General features: G+C 36.3%; 1 protein-coding gene across 1 annotated transcript in view; it reads right to left on the bottom strand.

The window, feature by feature from the left end:
- The window catches only part of LOC122813203 (BMP/retinoic acid-inducible neural-specific protein 3), a 1411290-nt gene that overhangs the window by 1015387 nt on the left and 381518 nt on the right, over positions 1–14385 (bottom strand). The window lies entirely within an intron of this gene.

The following is a 14385-nucleotide window of genomic DNA, read 5'->3' as shown; positions in this document are numbered from 1 at the left end:
ATTACAGTGATGGGAAGTGGCACTGTGCCCTATTGCAAATTTTGATATCTTGTTATAGCAAGAGGAGAGTTTTGTCTTGAAGGGAGATTACAAGTTAGTAAGGATAGAGGCACCATATAGGAGGGATGGAATGAGGTATGTGTTTGCTACGGTGATCCTGGTGGAGGGAGAGATGTAACAGTAGTGGCGGTAGAGCATACCAATTTTCTTATGTGTTTTTTTAATGTTTACTTGTAGGTGGTTATCAGACTTTAGTTGATTGTCAATAAGTACACCTAGTAGTTTAGAATTTGAGACTATTTCGAGAGGGGTATTGTTTTGGCTGGTGATTCAGAATGAATTTTTATCTAGGGTGGTAGTTTTGTGTGGGGCAAATATCATTAGTTTGGTTTTGTGTTGAGTATATTAGATGGTTGTGAAGTATACATTGTTCAGTGGAAGAGAAGGTGTCTTGGGTTAGTTTAGATAAAGCAGTGATAGAGGGCGAGGAGCAGATTATGGTAGAGTCATCGGCATACTGAATAAGGCTTGCTTTAGCGATAGCTTGATAGAAGTTATTTATGAATATATTGAATAGGAGGAGGCCTAAAATAGAACCGTGTGGGACACCAGTGGAAGTGTTTAGGAAAGGAGAGATGGCTTTTTTCCATTTGACTGATTGTTGTCTATTTGTAAGATAACTGGTGAAGCGGTTGATAGAGGAGTGGGATAGATTTAGTTTGTCGAGCTTAGTGAGAAGAAGGTTATGATAGATGGTGTTGAATGCCTTAGGTCTAGGAGGAGGGTGTAGACAATATGGCCAGAGTCACAGGCTTTGTTGACTGTTTCTAGGAAGGAGAGGAGAGCTGTTGTAGTACTGTGGCTGGGTCTGAAACCATGTTGTGTGGGAGTGAGAAGTTGGTTATTTATGAGATAGATGGATGCATTTTTCGAGAATCTTAGAGATGGGGGATAAGATGGCTATTGGGAAAAAGTTTGGAATATCATTGTTGCTGCCCCCTTTATGGAGTGGAATAATAAAGGCCTTTTCCCATAGCTGGGAAACATGACATTCTGAGATAGACCGATTTATTAGGATGCAGATAGGAAGGGCAATGGCTTCTGTGGCTACGTTTAGGAAGTAGGAGGGTATCTCATCAGGGGCATTGGAACCAGGTTTTATATTTAGGAGAAGTTTCTTTATGATAGCTATGGATATAGGGTTAATGGAGAAGGAAGGGTATTGATAGTGGAGCATGTTGGGACAGGGAGGGGTGAGTGGAGGTGGGGGTGGGGGGCTGAAATGCTAGTGAAGGATGATGCTAGTTTCTTTATGGAATCTATAAAGAATGAGTTAAATTGGATGGCTAAATCCAAGTTGGTGGCATTTGGGTCTGGGCAGGGGTTTTCTTTTTTACCACAGTGAAGGAGAGAGGAGATTCCATTACAAAATTTTGGGGGGTTTGTCTTATTATTTGCTTGGAGTGTAGAGAAATAGGCTTTGTGGTCTGAGATAATATTTTTTTTTACATTGTTACGTAATGTTTTATATACATTGAGGGTGGTGATGTTTTTGTTTGCGTGATAGCCCTTCCAGGCTTTATCCCGAAGTCGCATAATAAGTAAGGTATTTTTGATTAACCATGGTACAGGATTACTTCTTATGCATTTTGTTATCAGAGGGGCACAGGAATTGAGCTGGTTTAGGAAAGTTGAATTAAAGTAGGTGACAGCGTTATCTAAGGGCAGGGTCTTTAGTGGGTTCCAGCTGATTCTTTTGAATGCATCACAGAAAGTGCTAGAATTAAAGTTTTTTAGGCTTCGGGTGGTGAGTTAGTTGTAGGGAAGAGGGGAGATGGTGGGCAAAAGTGGGGAAATGGTCACCTAGTGGGTCAGGAAGAGTGCCACTATCAGAGATATAGTGAGGATGGGAAACTAAATTCCAGTCTATGATACTCCCAGTGAGGAAGTTTTTGGAAGCCCTAGTTGTTGTGTTAATTAGTTGGGTGAAGTTGTGGAACTTTATGTTGAGTGAGTTGTTGGGGATTGAATTGTGGCCCAGTGTATATTAACATCCCCCAAGATTATAGTTTCATTAGTAATAGGGTTGAAATATTATCTCCAGGGGGGATGTAAAGTGAAAGTATACATATAACTTTATGTTTATTTAAATGGAGTAGGGCTGGAATCTGTTCTGCATTGCCAAATTTTGGAATAGGTTTGATATACGGGGCTACCAATAGAGAGGATGAGTAAAGGAGAGGGACTCCTCCTCCTTTTTGGGGTGTTCTATCTCCCCTTATTATACAGTAGTTGGATGGTATAAGTTCATTGTCTTTTATTATGGAGTTTGAGCCAGGTTTCTGAGACAGAAAGAATATCACACTGGTTATGGTGAAGCCAGACATGGAGGCTAGGAATTTTGTTGCTGCACCCACCCCCCCAACACCCTCCCTACTTAAATATACTAACTCCAAGGTCACACTACACAGACAAACACACTAAAACATCACTACACAAGCTACATTCCCCTCGCACACACACATCATACTAACAAAAAACATGGAGACACACTAAAGCCCCTACCCAAAACCCGTAAAACACAAATATTACCTACATCTCCAACCATCCGCTCACACACCACAACACCAGAACTGCTAATTCAAAATCTCTGAACTTCGGAAATTTGAATTTCGCGCTTCTGGGGTTTCGGTATTCTGCACTTTCACCTTCCTGGTCTTGGGCTACTGAAATTCAGGATTTCAGTAGTTCGAGATTCTGAAGGGAACCCACTGAAGGATGGTTGCTCAGTGACTGTTGTACATAGTTCTGGTATTCCCAATAAAATTTACCAGTATCTCAGTACAATATTTTTTATTTTAGAAGTGTTATTATTATAGCTCATAGTGAACCTACATTTGTTAGGATGTTCATTACTAATACAGGAGTTTATGTGATGAGTAATAAAAAAATAGCCCTCTGTTTTGCTTGTTTGAATTTTAATTATATAGGTCAAAGGTAAGTGATGAAATTCAACATCAAAATGTGGGATAGTGGAGAAGAGTTAGTCTAGTTTTTCTAATTTAACATTTTCTTTAACAGATTAATTTGTGAAAGTGTGGATTTCTTGAAGCTTCCACAACAGACTATACATTTATTTATTCACATTTGTTGACTGGGAGTGTCCGACTGGACGTAGGTCCATTTTCAGTGGAGGCCCGGGGAGAAAAGCTCCACAGTTAAAATATACAGACAGTAGTTACATTGGCTTTACATAGCAATTAACAATTTGATCAACATAGCAATTAACAATTAAATAACAGTACATGACAAAACATCAGGTTTAAGTTTGTAGAAAAAATCATATTAAAGTCATAAAGACAATAAGCATGAGGACTGTAGAAGGCAGATGTTAGATTCTTAGTTGTAGAGTAAAACCTAGGATAAATATACCTAAAAATATAGAAACCCAGTAGCCTATCCCACCCAGTTAACAACTGCTTATGTAAGAAATAGAGTGAGTTATTAGAAGAAGAAAAAAGATCTGGATTAGAATACCTCATGTTCTTCACGGATCCTACAAGTCAACTGAAGAACACTCTATGTAACTCTAGGTGTTCCTTCTAGGGTAAATCAGTTCCCTGGAGATGCACTTTTAATAGATGATGCTGTTTAAATGTTTGGGATAGGCCGCCATAGATAGCAATAACAGTATTAATATCTAATGTCCAAATTTGGGTCACATAGGCAATGTAAATTCATTAGTGATGCATGTAACATTTCAGTACCAGCCTACCTTAGAAAAATCAATTGTAATGGGCATTTTAATTTGGCAATTAAAATAGTGGTATATATTGCAAGTTGTGTGTCCTGTAACCCCTATCTTGGAACTGAGTGCCAGCTATGACAAAGTATTTACCAACATGATTCCTGCATTAAAATCAAAGATAGCACTAATGCACAGATATGTAAAAACTTAAAAATGGATATAAATATATATATATATATATATATATATATATATATATATATATATATATATATATATATACACGTGTATGTGTGCACGTTGGAAAAAAGTAAACTCTCCATGGTAGGAAGACGGGAAAATGTGATTGAGTACTATGAGTTACTATGTCAACTGAGGCTCAATGCAACTCAGAAATGTGGTTTTAATGAAAATATCACATTCAATTATGTCCTTAGATTGTGTGCTGCTAAACTATAATGTTTACTAGTATTTTTGTTGTGAAATTAATTTTGTTGTTTTCAGAATCTTTTATAATAGTTTACTTGTGTCATGTGACCGGCATCATGTAATTTCAATGTCTTTTAAAGAGAGTCAGGTTTTAGTCATGGTTAATCTGATGAAGTCTCATTTTATTAACAGAAACACTGGTCTATTTTCCATTTTTGTGGTCCTTAGTCTACATTCTTAACCTAACTTATTTTACAGGGAGATAGGTGGTTTGGTTCTTAATGTCTTTGTAGAGTCTATCCTTCCTGGATTGTTGTTTATTTTCCTCCAAAACGAGTAACCTTAATAACATATTTACAAATGATGAGATGACAGTAACCACAATATGTAGCATACAATCATCTTCTTCTTCAAACCAATTTGATAGCATTGTCAACCAATTCAGAAGACACTTTATCCAAACTGTAACTTCAGTATTCAATAGTACTACCATTTATACAGCCGTCTCAGCTTGCTGTCTCTGCCATCTCAGTTTCACAGACAGTTTTCTCACAAATAGACAGCAGTCTCTAAAATGGCAAGACAATGTCTCCTCCAGTTTCCCCCATCTGTAGGCATTCTTCAAGGATCTGCTTTAGATCTACTATGATTTAACATATTTACAGATGGTCTTCACACAATCTTGAACTAACACACACTAATCCAGTAATCATCTATTGAAACATAACTAAATAACTCCAAACTGCTACTAAACCCTTAAAGAGTGAGGGATGTTATTCAACCAAAATGCCTCTCACAACAAAAAGCTCAGTTTAGGATTACATCAGCAAACATAAATGGTCTCTCAAACAAAGGTTTTTGGGCTTATAACAGATTGCAAACTAAATTTCAGCACGGTATACAGACTGTAGTAAAAAAACACAAATGCTAAGCACCTTATACAGAGCTGAAGCTTATCTTACAGGATCAGCAAGAAACGAATATTGCAGCAGCCTATCTTCTCCCTTCTGTTCCTTATGCTTCCGCCATACTTACAAACCTGCAACTTACTCATAAAATAATTAAATAAATAAATAAGAAAGAAATATGTTAAAACATAAATGCATACATAAATAAACTCAAATTATGCTGCATGGATGTCAGTAAGGTTCCAGTAAATCAACTTTACAAATCCCATCATTGCTTGGCTTTCAAAAACAATCAATTGCATGGAGCGTGCTCACTTAGTCATAACTCATAACCTTCTCTACATCCCGGAATATAAGTCTCCTTCTACTAATACTAGTTCTACTAACATACAAAACATTAGACTTTGTCACCACCAAATTCAACTGCATAGCAGGTGACTCACTGTAAGCCACTATATCTCCAGACTGCAGAGTGCCATCTCTCCATACGTAAAACAAATAGATAATCTAAAATCTTGCAAATCCCCCATAAAACAGTTCTTACTGGAATCCAGGTTATGTTCATGCACAACATCCAAGTAAGTCTTAAACATTGATACCATGTTGCTTCCTGTTTAACTACTACCGATTCCTTCATGCTTTACAGAATGTATTTTTCATTATTTCTAATCCATGTTAGACTCACTACATCTGTCTCTCATGATGATTTTATTTCAGTATCTTTACTATAACAACTCCCTATCTGCATTTCAAATATTTATTTTATTTATCTACCTCACATCCTATTATTTCTGTACATAATAGCTCTTTCTGCTTTTCAACTACTTCACTATTCCCCTCTCCACCTACTTTCACCGTTTTTGTCCAGTGTCTCCGTTCCATATATCTACTATCTCTTCCATATCTACAAGTTTCAACACTCTAGACATTCTAGGTTGATGTAAATTGTTTCTTCTCTTTTCTGCCATTCTGATGTCAGATTATGAGTGTTTGGTGAAAACATTGCTTGACATTATTGAAGTTACATGGTGTTGTTAAAATCCTAATTATATTAAGTATATACAGTGCCCATTCATGAACTTTAATTCCATGAATATTTTTTTATTTTATTGTATTGTTTATTCTCTGGAGCTTTTCTTACTGTCCCTCTTTTGGGGATGGGTTTTGCCCTGTCAGACTTTTCTGGTAAACAAATATAAATAAATAACCTACGTCATTTTACATCCTTATCACCAAATGCTCCTAACCAGAAAAGGGAACCAGACAAGAAGAAGGAAGAGCCAAAATGCAGTACTACCAGCATACGTAACGTATCGAGTTAGTTCCACATCTAGAATCACCCTTATCACCAACCAGTAATACCATGGATTCCACTTACGTTTATGTTTCTGCACATGATTGTTTCCTATTAGCCTTTCCTCTGTCTGCTTGAGATACTAATTAGATTAAGAGATTTTTTACTTATGAAACGTGATCTGTTTTCCATTGACATTATTATTTTTTGCAAGCAATATATTCAGCCACAACAACTGCACAGTTAAGCTGCTCAAATCTGGATGGCCATTTATCCAAAATCCTCACTATTAGCTTAAGCGTTTTCTTTACTGTCTTACTAATCAATATCAGAACGTCTGATTTTAACTTCTAACTACAAATGATAAAAGACCAATGAAATGTATTCAAAATACTGCCAATGTTGATAAGCACTTTCTTCTTCTTTCTGCTTTTTCCCGGTTATGGATCGCCATAGCGGATCACCTGTCCGCTCATGATTGGCAGTAGAGTTTTACAGCGTCGAGTTGCCAGCCTGGTGCCCAACCTTCCACAGAATGCACACACATGCATGTACTCATGCCTAGGGCCAATTTCGAGTGTCCAATCCACCTACAGCATGTCTTTGGGATGTGGGAGGAAACCGGAGCACCTGGAGGAAACCCACGCAACCACAGGGAGGACATGCAGACTCCGCACAGAAGGCACCCCAGCTGAGGATTGAACTGGAGAACCTCTTGCTGTGAGGCGACAATGCTAACCACTGCACCACCGTGGCCGACCAATGTTCATAAGCACTTTAAACTCTAAAAATAATTCTAACATGAGGTGTCTTCAGAAGAAAGGGTTACAAACATTAAAACATGTTTTTTAGACTGCACTTACATGGATTTTGATGTTGTTTTCATTTTGAATCCAGTTCCATTCACCTCAACATTTTAGTTTTCAGTTTCATTAGGTCTCCTACTCTCATTACATCTCCAGCAAATCCCATCCAGTGATGGAAATAATGTAGCTCATCCATCTGGCATATAAAGATATCTGTGAAAGAAGCGCTATGTCAACATTTTAAATCCCCTCATATTTGTTGCATAACTCATATAAAGATATCTGTGAAAGAAGCGCTATGTCAACATTTTAAATCTCTTCATATTTGTTGCATAACTCATCTTGTAAATATCTGGATCCACCTATGAAAAGTCATTTTCTTAATAATCAGCCTTTTGAAGTTCAAATCATCCCTTGTTCTGCCATGTCCTTCAATACTTTTATCACACTAAATGTCTTACAAATCGGTCTCTTAACATCTGTTCCTCCTTTTCATACTTTTATTATCCTCTTTATTACATTCAAGTATGTCTCTACTTCTTACAGTGCTATCCATGACATTAGTCTAACCCATTATTCCATTGGTAAGCACTTTTTATGCACCCCATGGAGGACCCTAAAACATTCCTATGCTTGCTGCTATAATAATGTTGTTTTCTCCTCTCTCTATCAGGTGATTCCAGTATATTACTCCTATATTGTTTAACAACCCTCCTTGTCCCTACTTTTGGCAAAAACTCATAACTATAACTTTAGCTTTGCTTACAATAAATGTTCTAAAATCGATAACCTTTTCCATCCTTTCAAGTTTCACACAGATTTATTTATTCGTCTTTGCTGACCAGGAAAATCTGACTGGGCAGAGTTCATTTTCAGTAGAGGTCTTGGGAGAAAAACTCCACTGTAGTGCATTTATATTAACAAGTGAATTTCAGCTGGTTCTCAGAAAAGCAGCAATGATATTTCTCAGAAAAAAAAACAAAAAAAACAAAAACAACAAACATAATTACAAGACAGGTAGATAAAGTATTTGCAGCAGCATGTATAAGTCTAAACAGTTCCTGTAGCTCTAAATTCTTTCAGGACATAAATGGATTTATGCTGTAGAAAGGAAAACATTGTTGTAAAGAATTTTAATGTTGTTACATATAAGTACAGGAGGGTCTAAAACATGCTCGAAAAATATAATGAAGACTATAGTTAAAAAGTTGTCGTTGTATCTTTCGGCTTTTCCCAGTTAGGGGTCGCCAAAAGTACAATGTAAAATTATGTAGGAGAAGAGATATTAGTATTGCATATAGGAGGACAGTGGTAATAGCATAGATATTCTAGACAATGCATCTTCTTCTACAATAGTTCTTTCCATCTTGTCATATATGCATCCATCATAAAGTGTCATTTATTTCTATTTATATAGTGATTGATTGATTTGATTGATTGATTGATTAATTGATTGATTGACACTTGATTACAGGGAAAGTCCAACTGGGTAGCTGCCCATTTTCACTGGTGGCCAGGGAGAAAACCTCCACAGTGTTACAAAAACATTTTAAAAACAATCATTTTATGATCTACAAAAATAATACAAATAAATCTACAGTTTAAATAATTATACTGAATTAGACATAATGTGAAAATATTGGTTAAGATTAGATACAATGTATATAACAATAATTTAATATTTAAAGGCATTTTTGCCTCCGGCTCTCGTTCCCGCATTCCCTACATGGATTATTCAACTTTTACCTCTTTAAAGCTGAACGCAATGTTAATAATTCAAGTTTACTATGCTTAAGTTAGTAATCTAGCCTATTATTACTGCATTAACATTGAATTGTTTTTATAGTCTAACTTTTTAATTATTATCTCAATTTTTTACTAATTTCTCACTTACTGTAGGTCATCACCTTTATTATTGTATTGAAATGTATTTCATATACACTCTGTGGAGCTTTTCTCCTTGGGCCTCTGCTGAAAATGGACCTGTGTCCAGTCGGACTTTCCTGGTAAAGAAATATAAATAAATAAATTAATTAATTAAATGTACGTTAGAATAATACAAGCAACAGCTGCAATTTGAATTGAGTTAAAAAAAGCAGGGTTATGGCATATTTACAAAGAGACTTGGGAGAGAAATAGATTGAAGTAAGGAAATGAGTGAAAGAGAGAGTAAGGGGGTGTAAGGTATGAATAGGTACTTGTTTACATTTAGGGATACAGTTTATCCTGTGGGTTGAGCAAGAATCGAGCCACATTTTGGCTAGGAAGCCTTTTAAAATGGTTTCAGAGGACCAGAGTGGTTATAGAACTGATGGATATAGGTAAGGAGTTCCAGGCTTTATTGATATGGTATGAGTACAGACCATATCCAGCAGATTTCATAGGTTTTTGGACAGACAGGGGTTTTTGGTTACAGCATCATAATGATGGATTGAGAAGGTAGTTGTGCAGAATGTTATTTAGCATTGGACAAGCAGATGGATGTAGGTAACTTTATAACTGGTACGCAGCTGTGCATATGTGAATTAGTGGCTTAGTTATAACAACATAGGTTTTTTTAGTGCAATAGAGTGGTGGGTCCTGAATGTGGTATTTGCTGCAAATTTAGCCACCTTGTTGTAGCGTTGTTCAAGTTTTGATTTCTGTGATGCTGGAGGTTAGTGAGGATGGTGGTGCAATAAAGTAGAAAGGGTAAGAGGCAAGTGCAGCTTTAGTTTTGTTGATGAGAAATGTTTTGTTTCTATAAAGCATCCCTAGTTTTTGGTGATTTTTTTATCAATTTTGTATATACAGATCAAATTTAAATTATCATCCTGCACTATAATCCATAAAGATTTGCTATGAAAAGTGACTTTTATGGTTGTATTATTAAGAGAGAGGATTTATTTTATTTTTTTCCAGGAGACAGAAATTTAGTGAAAAAATAAGTCTTTTATTTGGGGGGTGGGGTTGAGCATAAGTTGTTAGTTACACAGCCATGTTTCAGTGGCTGTTAAAGCTTCCTGCACAACTGTTTTGAGAGTAGCATGATTAGTAAAGCAATTTGTATTTTATTGATGCAGGTAGTGGGGAATTAGAAATTAGGAAAGAAACAAGAAATTGCTGAGCTGGAGGATATTTAGCAATGGTGAAGTCTGAAAGCTGGTTGAAGGGAGGTAGGAGGGTCTACTTAACATGACTGAAATTTTGTTTGACTGACTTTCATTTGACCGAGACCAAAACACCTAATTTTCAAAATACTGAAAACTCATTTGAATGAAACTCATAATACTGAAACCTTACAATGCTAAATTTCAAAATACTAACTTGTAAACCATAGACATGCACACTTACAACACTAATGACTAACTCTTTCCAGAACTTTAAAACTACTTACAATACTGGACAATATAAAGCACCCCACACACCCCCTAACTATATAGAGTAACTCCAGGATTGTACTACAGTGGGGAAAGGGGAATATACATTTTACTTGCCTTATAGTACCCTACGCAATGCCACTACTGCTGGGAATGCACAAAACATCCACCATACTTGCGATACTTCCCATAAAAATGTAAACAAACATACCCACATTTGGAAACACTACAATACTACATTCTACATAACTATCAGTATTCTGACAATCAGCACTATAAGTTACAGTAATTCGTTTTATCACAAGCAGGTCAGGTATTATGGTCTCAGTCAAATGAAAGTCAGTCAAATGAAATTTCAGTCATGTGAAGTAGACCCAGGCAGGAATTAAATATTTTCTATGAAGGAAGAGAGTTAAGTTGTCCTGGTATTTTCACTTATGTTTCAGAAATGCAAGAAATAGAGGGGTTGGAAATAAGTGAGTATGAGGATGTAATTAAGCTAGGAAGTAGTGAGGGTTTATTTGAGTAAAGTAGAAGTTTACCCATTGAATGTGTACTGTTGGGGAGGAGTCTGAGCATAAAATGATATGGTGCAAAGCAGTATGGAAGGGAGAAAGGTTGTTTGAAATTATGCTAAATGTTAAATGGAAGTTGGGAAATAGGAAAATAGAAACAAGGGTTGTGGTATGAGAGTAGTAAAGTTGCTTTGGGAGGGTTAGGGAATGGGTGTCACAGGTGAAATATGCATGTGAGAAGTATACTAGTAGAGCAAGACAGGGTGGGTAGGAATTGGGGGTAGGTTGTGAGAATGAAGTGAAGCTAAGTATATCAATGCTGACTATAACTGGCTTCCCACCCTCTGGTCAGTTATCACAGAGAACAATCAGTTTATAGTTGATACAGAACAATTAACAAGGCAGCACAAAGGAGAACATGTTTTCTTTAATTTACTGAGTACACAAACCAGCAAACTGGGGAGATAAAGTAACTGGCATATACAGTGTAACAAACTGGTCAAAAGAGAGGACAGTGGTCTACTTACTAAGTGGTCCTTAGAATGCAAGGACTACTGCTTTTAGGAAAATGTCACAGTCAGTTTCCAGCACATGGCAGCATGTGTTTGACTAGTCAGAGTTAATGCACAGGAAGCCTGTTTATGCTAAACTTGCTCACATTGCACAATGGCAATATTGTCAATGCAAATGTTCAAGAGCTGGGCCTTGTAACAGAGCTTCTGCAATATCAAAGTCATGGGTGGATGCTTCTTATGTGCTAGTTTTACTTAGTGAGTTCTGGTTGTTTTTTTTTTTTATAGTTTGTTGTGTGTGAGTTTTACTTAGAGAACTCCTGCAATATTGGAGTTAGTAGTGGATGAAGTGATCACAGGCAATTGTATGATGAAAATATTATCAGTGAAAATGTTTGAGAGTTAGACTTTGTGGCAGAACTCCTACAGTACTAGAGTGAGGAGTAGATGAAGTGATCACAGGCTAGTGCATCTATTGCACAATGACACATTTTTCACTGAAAGTGTTCAAGACTTGGGCCTTGTGGGAAATTTCCTACACTATCAGAGTCAGGAGTAGATGAAACGATCACAGGCTATTGTACAATGACAGTATAGTCTGGGAAAATGTATGGGAGTTGGGCTTTATAGCAAAGCTCCATCAATACCAGAGTCAGGGGTAGATGAAGTGATCACGGGCTCTGGCACAATGACAATAATATATGTGAAAATGTTACAGAGCTGGGCATTGTGGCAGAGCTCCTGCAAAAAGGGAGTCAGGGGTGAAAGGACCACAGGCTCTGCTCTGAGAAAGAAGATGGTGAGGCTGGTGAAGGTGCATACATTAAGAACTGAATAGCTGCTAAGCAAATAAGTATAGAATTCCAGTCCCCCTGTTATCTTTTTACTATCATCTTACTTCATACAACTATAGATTTCTGATCCTGACAAAGTAAATCCCTCATCAAATATTTGAGTATTATAGTAAACCATTTTGGTGCTCAAGCTAAATTATCTGCCCAACATTCAAGCCCTGTGGTAAAGCAAACAACTGCAATGCTTACATCTGGGATCTTAGCTTGAATTAGACTAATGACCCTCAACCCTAAAAGCAGACCTGAGCAGACCTCAAACTAGCATAATATTAAGGGAAAGAGGTCGCTAATCTGCATTCCTAGCTGCACTGACTTACTTTTGTTTTTGGAAACTGTTGGCTTTGTCTGTATGTGCTAGTCCTTTTTACAGTTTGGAAATTCTGGCATAAACCCTTTGATCTGCATCCAATATTAAACCATTCCTCTTTAATACTAATGCACTAATTCTCTTTATGGGTAGCCATCTTTATCCTTGTAACTCTCTACAGGATATATTTACCTCACTAGTTAAAACAATTATGCTTATCATGTTTTCCTTGGAATTGAAATGAGACAAATGCATGTTAATAACAAGATTGCCATACTGCACGTTCTTCAATGGACATGGGCACTTAACTCTTTTTTGACCGCTAAGGCTGTGCATGGAGTCAGACATTATTTCCTGTGGTTCCTCAACAGGCTTACTCTAATTCTTTTGAAGTTATACCTCACTCTCAAATTATCTATAATAGTGTGTCATTTCCTAGTTAATCATTGGAATGAAGACATTTTCTGTTTTTCAGCAGTAGGAGAAAAGTTCTAATAGCCCATAAAACCATACATACCACTATTTATTTAGAAAACTAATATAATAATAATAATAATAATAATAATAATAATAATAATAATAATAATAATGAAAAAGTATAGTTGGCTCAACTGCTCAGATCAGTGACTCTTTGGAAAGATAAATACAAACAAGCAACTATGCAGACTTTTGCTGTAATATAAAAACACTAATCTACTGCATAAATACAGAAAGATTTCAGACTCATTCTGGTGAAGAACTAGAGAGTTTGGATGCTAATTCTGCATTTAATTTTGCAATAAATTGGTGTTTTGTCTTGGTTTTCAAGATCTGTGTAGTAGGCTATGGATAATGAATGCATAATGTCTCACTGGTTCTGTCAAGTAAATATTGCACTGCTGTCTGGATTTTATTGATCAGCATTTTATGTCCCTGAAAAGGAGAAAATAAGTCCTTGCTTGACATCTGGTACCACTGCTTGTAATCAATATCCATAATTTTAAAATGTATATTCTTTTAAAGACAACCCCCACATAACAATGCACATATATTATTCAATCTGAAATATACAGCTAAGGAGACAAACCACTGGACAAGCCTAAGATATGGATTTTTTTTTGTTTTTTTTGGGGGGGGGAACGTTTTAAAATACCATGGTAGCTAGTAAAGCTTTTATAAACTGTCTGCCGTATAAGATGCTGGAAAAGCAAAAATAGCAACCAGGAAAACAGAGTACACTGTTAACTAAATGAAAGGTGAAAAAAAAACAGTGTAAGGGATTTATATTTCTACCACATGCAAACCCATCCATTTTCACAGTTACTGGAAAAAGATACTAATGTAAAATGTAGTCTGTTTGGTGATGTGCACTGAAATAGCTTTTTATTTAACTAAAGGAAGCAAAGGACATTGCTTGTACATCTTTCAAGTCAAACATTTTCATTACAATAAAGTGCTGATAATTATATAACTTGCATTTCTTGCATTTCAAGTAATTATGTACCTGAAAACTAGAAATGTACCTGAATTGCATGCTTCTTCCTATTCATTTTCTACAGGTAAGGAACAATTGTCACTGGAAAGTATATGTTACAACATTCAAGGTGCTTTCGATGAAAAAAAAAAAGTTTTGAGCAGTAAACATATACAGCTGAGCTGCTTTTCTTTTTTTTT

This window comes from Protopterus annectens, chromosome 10.part0 (genome assembly GCF_019279795.1).
Source record: "Protopterus annectens isolate FY-2018-M chromosome 10.part0, PAN1.0, whole genome shotgun sequence".
Taxonomy (NCBI): Eukaryota; Metazoa; Chordata; order Ceratodontiformes; family Protopteridae; genus Protopterus; species Protopterus annectens.
This window is presented reverse-complemented; position numbering and strand designations above follow the sequence as displayed.